Consider the following 11,159-nt stretch of genomic DNA (forward strand, 5'->3'; position numbering starts at 1 on the left):
GAGAGGGAACTGGCAGCCCCTCGCTCCTGCCGGTGCACTGCTGCTCGCGTGGATCGTCCCATCGAGCCCCCGCAGTAACCGAGGAATTCCGGTCCCAGGGCTGGAAAATGCCCTCGGGGTGAGCAGGGAGAGCCGCCCCCAGCCCGCTGGAGCCCCCCGCAGTAACTGGAGGAATTCAGGTCCCAGGGCTGGAAAATCCCCTCGGGGTGAGCGGGGAGAGCCGCCCCCAGCCCGCTGGAGCCCCCCGCAGTAACTGGAGGAATTCAGGTCCCGGGGCTGGAAAATCCCCTCGGGGTGAGCGGGGAGAGCCGCCCCCAGCCCGCTGGAGCCCCCGCCGCCGTGCCGGGGACGGGAGCGGTGGGGCGGGGAGCAGAGCCTGAGCCCCGGAGCCCATCGCGGGGGTCTGTGTCCTCATTGCGGCAGCAAACCGGCCCAGGTATGGGGTTATTTTCTAGGGATGAGGTTTAAAGCCACGTCAGTCTCTGGCCGCCCCCGTGCAGGCTCTTCCCTGCGCAGACCCTCTCCCAAAGGCTGGGCACGGCAAGTCCTGCCCGCAGCAGCAGCAGCAGAGGCTGACAAGTGCTAACCACATCCCATTAGCTCCTTTCGGCCTTGGCCGGGTTGGGTTTGGTGTGGTTTATCTGAACCTTTATTAGATAAGTTTCGATGAGCCCCAGGGCTGTCCCGGGCCGTCCCGAGCCGCACAGCGCTGACTGGAGCTCTTTCCATCTCCTCTCGCCGATCTTCTGCTAGGCACTGAAGTAAACAAAGATCCAGCTACTCACAGCCTTAATTAGGCTGCACATAAATAAGAGATTACTGGATTAGCCAGGAGTATAAATGGGAGAGTAACAATCACAGTAAGAAAACCCCATTAGCGGAGTTTCCCCTGCAGCACATCCCTGGGGATCTCCCCTGTCCCTTCCCACCCCACGCTGGTTTTCCGCTGCCTTGCCAGGCTGCGGGGCTGCGGTGAGGAGGAGGATGGAGGGTGTGCAGCTGTGTGCAGCTGTGTGCAGCTGTGCCCGGAGGGGAGGCTGCCTGGGGCCACCGCGGGCACCTGCGGCGTGTCCTGCTCCTTGGGGACTAAAGCTGAGGGAAGGGAAGGGAAGGGAAGGGAAGGGAAGGGAAGGGAAGGGAAGGGAAGGGAAGGGAAGGGAAGGGAAGGGAAGGGAAGGGAAGGGAAGGGAAGGGAAGGGAAGGGAAGGGAAGGGAAGGGAAGGGAAGGGAAGGGAAGGGAAGGGAAGGGAAGGGAAGGGAAGGGAAGATGAGGCACGACGATGTCCATGGCAAGCCCTGGGGCAGCCGGGGTCGCTGCTGCTTGCACCCAAAGGGTCTGACTGAAAGGTCTGGTTTCCTCGGCACGGGCGGGATGGAGGGATGACGCAGGGAACATCCCGCCTCTGCCCCGGCGGAGGGGCTGCTGCTCTGCCTCATTTCCCGCCTGCAGCAGCACCGGATCGTGGGGAGACGTTCCCAAAAGGCATAAAATATTACAAGAAGATGCTTTTTCAGCCAAGGTGCTGACACAGCACCATCCGTGTTTCTTAACCAGGAGCGATATCGGAGTTATCTCAAGCTAAAGCCTGAAATATACATTATAGGCTGTGTCTTTCTGTGCTTTATTTGGGCTGCAAAGTGATATCTTATTATTTCTCCCTCCTGGGCATCCTTTAATGAATCCAGATTTGAAAGTGAAATATTTATTGTATTTCGGGAGCTTAAGCATGGAAGGAGAGGAGGAGGAATATGCAAATTTGCCAGAAAACATTAAAAAAAAAAAAAAAGTCGCCTCTTTACTAAGAAAAGAAGGTGCAAGTGTGAATCTCCTGAGCCTCAGAATAGATGTCCCCAAAAACAGTGTAATGGGGACGTGGGGAGGAGAGCTCCCCCAGGAACCACCCCATTCTAGCTCCTCTCAAACACGGAATGGGTGGTTAGACCTGGAATCAGAGATGTGTCTCATTGTTCTTAGTCCTCAACCTGGCCATTGCAGTGCTTTGGAAAAATGCAGACGAAAATATTTTTCTGCAAATAAACTAGAAACAGAAACAAAGCAATAAAGCCAAGTGTATTGGCACAGGTAAATGCAGATTTAATGCAAAAGTTGCCAGAGTTCCAGCTTCATTGGAATCCACATATTTGTTTGAAAAAAGAATTATTTTGCCATCTTCCACAGCCAAAATGAAGCAAGCTATTAATGGGCTATGATTCTGTCACTTCAGACCATTGTAGTGTTAGTATTTCATGGAGCAAAAACAGAGTATGTTGTATGTGAGCAGCACCTTTGGCTTCAGCTGTTGCAAGCAATATGGGGCAAAAATAATTGAGCTCAAAAGAAATTACAGCAATTTGGGGAGGTGGCAACTCTGCTGCATAGGAGAGGAGGCTGCAGGTGCCGAGACAGGCATATGCTTTCAAAAATCAGGATAAAAATCACTGGGTTTGAAGCTGGAGAGATTTTTGGTGGAGGGAGGTGCTCTGTCAGCATTATATACAGGCAGAGAGGATGGGAGAGGAGGCCTTGCCTATATGGGGAATTGTGTTGGGTTCAGGCGGGCTGGTATGAATCTCTGTTTGTGCTTTTAAGTCTCAGATGTATCATCCAGCCACCGCGGCTTAACAAGTTGCTGTTTGTCAGCTGTGCTGTAAGTCACCGTGGGCGTGCTCGGCACCCAGCTCGGGGATGCCATAAAGCTCGGCAGATTGTGCCTTTCATCTGTTCTTATTCCAGTTCTTTCAGCTTAAACTAGTTCCTAATCATTACAAAAGCCCCAAACGAGGCTTGTTTCCCACGAAACAGCCATTTGGGCAGTTTTCTGGCATCTCCACTGAATTGTACTGGGATTTGGATTACCCTGGCACTCGCCCTAGCCCAAATCATTCCTCTGGCGCTCTCCCCATCTCCCTCTGCAGCAGTGGGGACACCCCACCCTTGGGGACAGCCCGGTGGCATCAGAGCTGGGCTGGCACCACCTGCATCCCTCCATTGCCTGGGTCATCTCACCCCGGGCAGAAAACGGGAGAGGAGGAAGAGCTGCAGCAGCAGGATTGAAATGTTCCAGCCCCGCTGGGCTGTGGCGGGGCAATATTTCACTCTGAAGTAGATTTTTCATTTGAAATTTGTTAAATGGTGGATGTCAGCTGGGAAACTCAATGTTTTGATGGCTGGAAGTGCCTGTTGGAAGGGGAACTTCTTTCACAGTGATTGTGAAGCACCTGACTCCCAGCTCAGAGCACACAATATACATTCTATGATATATAATACAGTATGTAAAATACAGTACATCTGTGTATGTGAAATATTTGCCCTGTGAACATGGCTGATTCAGCAATGAAAAGGGTTACCACAGCCCAGGTCTGAAGGGGGCAGTCTGTCACCCAGAGAAATGGAGCTCTGTGGAGCTCCCAGCAGGTCTCAGGGAAGCTGAACTGCTGATCCCTCGTCCCCAGAGAGCCAACAATTCGCAGGTGTGCCACGTGCAGGGCAGATCACCTGCAGCTGCCACAGGTCACTGCACCATGGGGGCACCTGAGGGTCCTGGCCCAAATACACAGCCCTGGAGCACCTGTGCCAGCACTCACATGAGTCACTCCACTCTCCTTCACTTCTCCAAAGGTTCTGAACTGATAAAATAGAAATTTTCTGGTTTTCCAAAAAAATTTTCAGCTGGCTCTGGCTAATTTCCTCTCAGAGTGACACAACTTCACAGTAAATTCATCACTGCAGCAGCTGCTTGGCACCGTCTCTGTTCCAGCTCCTGCCAGCCCTCCTTGTCCCTCCCTCTGCCTCCTCAAATGCCACCTGTGGCACTGGTCCTCCACTCAGCCCATTCCTTTCCATTTCAGGGAGATTCTCCTCCAGCAGAAGGTGAAGCAAACCCTTCCAGGCCCTGTTCCGTGGTGTTTTACCTGTTCCAGCCCCACTGTCCCCTGTCCTGTGGACACCAGGGAAGGATTTCAGGGCTGTGGGCACAGAGGAACCCACATCAGCCCACAGGGAGATGCCTTCAGATGTGCCTCTGCCCCAAGGCACACCCAGCCTGCTGATGTGCAGCTCCTGAGCAGTTGGACAGCTGATGGATGACCTGAGGAAGTGGAAGGACATGTTCAAGGCAGGTGGATTTTTCGGGAGATGAGATTAAAACATATTAATTGGCTGGGACCTGCACACCCGAATGCAAACAGGGAACGTGACCTGGTCTCTGGCAGCTCCCTGAGTGTGGTGTGGTGTGGAGAGGCCTCTGTGCCCCCTGCACAGGAGGGGTCCCCCCAGCCCCAGCCTGCTCTGGGGAAGGAGCTGTTTGCTGCTGTCAAGCGAAGAAACTCTGTCTGTGGCTTTGTTCCTTGACGTGACGGGAGCTCTCGGGAGACAGGGGAATTGAAGACAAGGTTTGTTTTTTTTTTTTTATTTGCTGGGCAGAGATACAGGGAAAGTGTGTGAGGGCTCCCAGCAGTGTAAGACTCTGGATATCCTCGTGGTCAATCACAGTTCCTAACCTTTCTGATTCCTGCTGCGAGTCCCCTTGGGATTGTTTGTGTTTCGACTCCAAGACTTCTCTGAAGGCGGCCAGGAGAGGGGGAGGCTGTCACAGATACGGCAGCCCTGTGTCCCCTCTCCCCTGGCACCAGGCCACCAAAGGCAGGCTGGAGCCTGCTGCCGCCCTGAGTCTGCTGCCAGTGAAGTTTTGCTGTACAAAGCTCCCCACTCCACTGAAGGAATGAGTGAGGTTGTTTTGATTCCAGCAGATGACAATCTGACTTAAAATACGCTTGAGAGTTTGGTCAGGTGTATGTTATCTCTTGTAGACATCTGGATGGTGTTTTGGGCTTTCCCCCAAAAGAATCCAAACTTCTCCTGCTGCAGCGAAGCAGGAGACTCCAGGGCTGGGAGTGGATGGGGCACACATCCCTCACCCTCCCCTGTGGGACAGCACAGCACTGATGTTAAACAGGTAGAGGGCAGGCAGTGGGAGCCTGCTGAGATGCATCCCAGCCCTGCTGGCCATCTCCCCTCTCCTCCCCTGCTCTGCTCCGAAGCCACTCGCGGTGCTGAATTCATCTCAATGTCATTTTCTTTGAGATGTGAGCTGGAACAAATCCGGAGCAGCTGCTCCATCTCTAAGTGTCCTTCAGGGATCCCTTCAGCAGACACTTTGCAGGATATAATGATGACATTCTAACGAGCGCTAATGCACACGTTGTCATCTTTCTGTATTTACACTTCCCACAGGAGGCATCGTTCCAAGAAGGAAAAGTGAGAGACGGAAACTTTTAGGCAGAAACTTCAGCGCCTGCGCCGGGAAGTCTGCCTGCGAGGAGCTGTGGCTGGGAGGTGCCCAGGCTGTGAGGGGCAGTGGCTGGCAGTGCACACAGGAGAGGACAAGCAGGAGCCCCCTGATCTCTGCAGTTAGATTACACCAGGCTGTGAGGAAAAAGACAGGAACAAGGATCAATTTGGGGTACAGAGTGACAGCAGAGCTCACACCACTCCAGACCTCACCAGCTTCAGCCTAATGATTTCACTGGGAACCAGGGAATTCTGTATGCTGAAACACATGGACCTTTCCCCCGGTTTGCCCCTGAAGATGCCACACAGAACACACTCATGGCCCTTCTGGTAGCCACATCATTAAACAAAACCATTGTGGCACAGCACTGTCCCACGGCTGTCACTGGCAAAAGGACTTTCTCGTGCAGAGAAACTCTCCTTGTCCAGGAGGGAACAAGAGGGATCAGCTCTTTCCCCCCAGGAATGTTGAACACAAATGTATGGACATGTGTGTGTACAAATAAATAAAGGAGAAGCCACCAAAGTGACTGGAATGGGACTCTGTATCCCTGTGGCCTTTCAGCACTGGCAGGTGGAATGGATAAGGTCGTCACTGTGTCCTCTGCTCGCTGATCTTATTGGGAGAGAGATTATATCAAATAAATAATACATCAAAGATTTCTGTTTCCATCTCTCTGCACACTCTGCTGTCCCCCCTGCGTTACCTGGGCTGGGAGTGAGGATCTGGCCAGTGATAACCAGGAATAAATGACTCTGCTTGTCGGGGGAAATTTTGCTGGCAAATTTCCGAACCAGATTAAAAAGTAAATGAGATTTCTTCTGGAGAGTTATTTTCAAGGGTTTTGTCTGCTGATGTTCTCGTGCAAGATTGCAGCTTTGCCAAGGGGGGAAGAGAACAAAAGGGGAGGATAAAGAACCGAGGTTGCAATTATCCAACAGAACGAGGTTCTCCAGTGAAAGCACCTAATCAGAAAGTCTCAAATTTGCTTAAAATACAAAGTGTGGTACAACATTTATTTATAATCTGCCTCACCTGCTCAGATAAAACTGTTTCTAAAGCCAGGCAATTGCAGGAGACAAGCTGTAAAATGGAACAAATGGAATCAAATCGAGTATTAATAACAGTGGAATGAAATAATAACAGAAGTGGGTCTTTGAGCAGAGAACAACTCATGTGTTCTGTGTTCATGAGCGAGCACAGGTGGAGCCATGTGGGCATTCCCAAGCAGGAGGCACAGCAGGACAAGGGGGAGGGGGAGGCAGGAGTTGTGTGAGCCCCCAGCATGCTGCAGGAGTTAACGAGGTGAGTGGGGAGGCTGCCTTCCTGGGGGAAGGTGAAATCATGTCCTGGAGAGCCTCCAGAGATGAATGCAATGTGATGCTCCTCCAAAGCCTTCAACTGGGACCCTGGGTGAGTCTCTGGGTTTTTATTTCTCTCTTGATGCAGTGGAAATGTCATTGGTTTGGTTGTTTGGTCAGTGGTTTAGTTATCTGATACAGAACTTTAGTCCCTGAGCACACATCATGTGCCCTTGAACTGCTTGGAAGCTCAAGGAGTGAGTGTAGCAAAACAAGGCAGGGAACGTGTCAGCTGCAGAGTGAGGTGGTTTTACCCATGTCAAGGAGCTCTTGCTCCAGCCAGACGTGTGGGTAGTCTTCTGGCATATTGAAAGTTGGTTGCATGGCTGTTATTCCAGGTTTTGTGTCTCTGTGCTCTGTAACAAGTTCTTTGCCTCTCTGCAAGGTCGTTGACATGAAACACAAGCTGGGGAATTGTATTTACACTCAAACATTTATAAACCCTTTTGTTATTGTCCTTTGCTGTTGGGGAAAACAGACGAAGGTGCTGGGTCTGGGGCTCCACGGTGAGGCTTTGAGGCAGCACAGCTGGTTCCCATTGCCCCCAACCCCTGCCCAGAGCCATGGAGCCACTGCTTTGGGGCTCGTGAGACCTCCTGCACATAAACGAGTCCAATCATAAAAACCTGTGTGGGGCCCTTGTCCAGGGAGCAGATTGCTGATCTCCTCAACCTGCTCCTAAAGGCTCCAGAGGAAACCTGAAATGGGTAAAAAGGCCCTTCCTGAAATGGGTAAAAAGGCCCTTCCTGCTCCTGTTCCTGCAGCAGGGGAGGAGCAGGTGGCTGTGCCCTGGCTGGGCTCTGTGCTGGGGCTGGCAGCAATCTCCTGCCCTGCCCTGGGGCTGCTGGCAGTGGGCAGACTGTGGGGAGCAAGGCCAGGCTCCCCCTGTGCTGGGGCTCTTCCCAGAGCTCCGAGGTGGGCACTGGGGCTGGAGCCCACCGTGCTGAGGGGTCTGCAGTGCTCCTCAACACCCCTGTGCTGGTTTTCTGCTTTTGTGATGTTGCTGTCCAAGTAATTAAAGTGTCTGGAAAGGATGGAAAGGTTGTAAACAGACTGTGGGCAGCTCCTGGCAAGTGTGAGTGTTCAGGGCAGTACTGGGGGGTCCCTGGGAGGTGACATGGGACGCACACAGGTCCCTGTATGTGCCAGGCTCTCGCAGGGATGCTGCACTGCTGTCAGCATTCATTGCTGTGCCACTGCCCTGACCCCCAGCTCCTGCCCTTCGTTCTGTTCGGGTCTGGGCAGCCGTGTTCATAGCCCGAGCAGCTGCTGGGGACCCCGGGGACACGCTCGGCCCGTGCGGGCTGACTCCTGTAATTGGGGTCAATCACAGAAAAAAACCCTGTCACAGCACAAAGTGCCTCTCAGCTGCTGGGGTGACACAGACAGCGCTCCGGGGACAGGGACACAGCCCCTCCTGCCCTGTCCCTGCCTCTCCCCAGCTGCTTTCTCAGCACATGGCCCCTCTTTGCTCCCTCTGTCCCCCCTCAGAGCAGGGCAGGGTTCGCCCTGGTGCTGGCTGCCAGATCTGCTTTCCCCACCGCACCTTCTGCCTGGCCTCCCTCTGTTGGGGGAGCAGGCTCTGGAAGCGTGTGAGCTGTAGGAAGAGCCGGGGTGCAGGCTGTTCTGTGCTGGTGCCACTGAAATAAATAAACATATAGATCATCGCTGCTCCTTCCTGCTCCCCCTGCCAGTCAGCGCTGAAGGAGCCAGGGACCTTTCATGGAGATAAATGCAGTGCAAGGGGTAATTAAAGTGACTGATTTCTCCATGGCAGGAGCTTCCCAAGGCTTCGCTGCTGTGGTGCCCTTGTGTTCGAGCAGGGAGACGAGGCAGAGGTGCCAGCGTGTTTTGAAGTGGCACGAGCTGGGGACAGCCACCTCGGGTCACCTCCCGTCAGAGGCGCTCAGACAGCCCCAGGGTCTGCGAGCAGCATCTCAGCCCACAGATAATAACAATCTCATTTCCCTGCCAGGCTGCACCAGCAGGACCTTTCCTGTCTCCTTCTCCCCTTCTCTGTCATGGAAGTGGCACGAGGGAAAGGCTCAGAGCTCAGGGCAGGAGGCAAGAGATGAAATTGCACAGCTCTTTTATTGACAAAGGAGGTCTCCCAAATAGGCCAGGAGTAAGGCGGCCCTGGAAAAGGCAGGAGGAGGAGCACGGCCCTTCAGGATCTGGGGCACATCCTGAGCCATTGCGTTTGTAAACAGCAGCTGCTCCAAACAGCTTTATCATGGAAATGGGGGACCCAGTCCAGCCACCCCAGCCTCGTGTGTTCCCAAATGCCTTCTCCCTGTGCTCTGTGCAGCTTCATTGCAGCCCTTCCATCGCTTATCATGAGGGACAGCATGTCTGGCCTTGTTTGTGAGGCATAAATGTTTTGTGCCGCTGTTAATCACTGCCCTGCACCTTTAGTCTAAAGCCTCATCCAAAGCTGCAACCAGGGGCTCATTTCGGTTTCTGGTTTGTAGCAATAATACCCTTTTAATATGCTAAATGAGAACACAAATGAACCTTCCTTAGGCTTATGGGTTGTTGCAAACATCCCCGTACGACTGAAGGTCACTCCATCGGCAGATTGATGCCGCCCTGTCAGCCCCATTCATCACTCAGGGCTGGCACTGCAGGTGGCACTGGGGACACCCGTGCTGGCAGGCAAGGGACAGCTCAGTCGGGCGTGGGGCTCCTGGGTTTCTGAGTGCCACTTCCTTCCAGGTCTCCCCAGACCTGCAGGCACTGCTCTTCCCGTTCAGATCCCGCCTTTGGCTGGGGCTTTCTCCATTCCTCAGCAGCAGACACGTCTCTTCTGATGCTATCGTGCATTCCTCTCTCTTTTCCTTTCTGCTCTTCCTAGGAGCTGGTGTCCTGGTGATCTATGAGTTGTTTGGAGAAGCAGCAAACACTACTTATGCATTATATACATGTCTTGTCTGTTCCACTTGATAATGCCATTCTTTAATATGCTCAGCAGTAGCTTTTGGGCTGCCTCTCTCCCCTCTCCCCTAAAAGCTGCCTGGCACACACTCAGGCCTTTTTCTTCATCAAATAATTTAGGGGGTTTTGTGTCTAACTTTGTTTTCCAACATCCTTGTGCGTGGAGAAGAAACCAAACAAAGCATCTGCCTCAGGACCCTGCAGCATTTCCGTCCTGTTCTTTGCAGAGACAGAGTGGCTCCGAGGTTTGGTCAGAGATGAAAGAGGAGAAGACAGTGACAGATCAGTGCATGAGCTGGTGTCTCGGTGTGGGTGGAGGGGGAACTGTCTCCCCTCTGTTTGGTGCAGGAGGTGCCCATCACGCTGCCCGTGTGTGTAAATTTATTTATTAGATATGTGTATAGGAATAATGAAGCCCCATCACACCCAGACCCTGGCACCACAGAGGCAGCAGGAGAGGAGGGGAGCACTGCAGCCCCCTCTTCCCAACAGCCACCCTCCGAGGACCACAGGGCCCCATCAGGGTGTGGTGTGAGTGCTGGAGGCCCAGGGATGGCGTGGGCTCTCCTGCAGATGGAGAGCCATTTAAAAAGGGGGAAGAGAGCTTTTTCAGTCCTCTTTTTCCAGCTGAGAGGAGAGCTTCTGTCACCACTACTCTGATTCATGAAAATCACTCTGACCTCTCATATGGAGAGTCTCAGCTCTCTGAAGCCAGGGGAATCGTGGCCTCATCCCTGAACTCAGTTATTTTACCTGTTCTCTCTCCAGATACTCTAAATAAAGCACTCGATGTGCTGCACTCAAGGCACCCTGACTTTGCTCAGTAGTCAATGACAGCTTGTTCTTTTTGATTCCTATGCAAAAATTCCCAATATCCCTTGCTTTTTGTTTGCTCATCTCCTGCGTTCTGTGGAGAGGGCTGTGGGGACCTTGGTCCCACTGCTGCCTGCCCTGGGAAGGGCAGGAGGGATTGCTGGGTGCCAGCTCCATCCCCTGCGCTGGTGCTGCAGGATAAATCCTGCATCCCTCCACACACACCATCCTCCTCTCAGCATGATGCTGAGAGGGAGAGAAGTACATGATAGATAAGCTTTAAAAAGGAGTCCAGGGTCACAGCTTTGTCTATAAAAAGTAAATAATGTGAAGAGCAGAGACCCATCTCCCAGCTGGCACATGCAAGGAGCTGAGAACGTGCTTTGCCTTGTGATGGGGAGCTCCCTTGGGACCTTGGACCTGCCAGTAAATGAGAGACCCGTGGGGCGAGTGTCTGATGCACAGCCTGGGGCAGGAAAACAGCCTCAGAGTGAGAACCACTGACAGAGAGCGACTTGAAGGCTGTTAAGACATTTGCCTCTTGCATAGAATTTCCTCTTCTTGTGTTTTCATTTGGCACACAGTGCTCTGACGGTTTGTTCCAAAGGATGAAAAGCTCCCCCAGTTCTGAGCAAAGGCAGCTGGGTGACTAAATACCAGGGGAAGCACTGAATGGTCTGGAGGAGAGGGTGCTGGTGGCAGCAGGTACACTCCATGCATTGCTGCATCTCACCTGGTGAGATCAGCTGGGCTGATGTTG

Source organism: Sylvia atricapilla, chromosome 23 (genome assembly GCF_009819655.1).
Source record: "Sylvia atricapilla isolate bSylAtr1 chromosome 23, bSylAtr1.pri, whole genome shotgun sequence".
Classification (NCBI taxonomy): Eukaryota; Metazoa; Chordata; class Aves; order Passeriformes; family Sylviidae; genus Sylvia; species Sylvia atricapilla.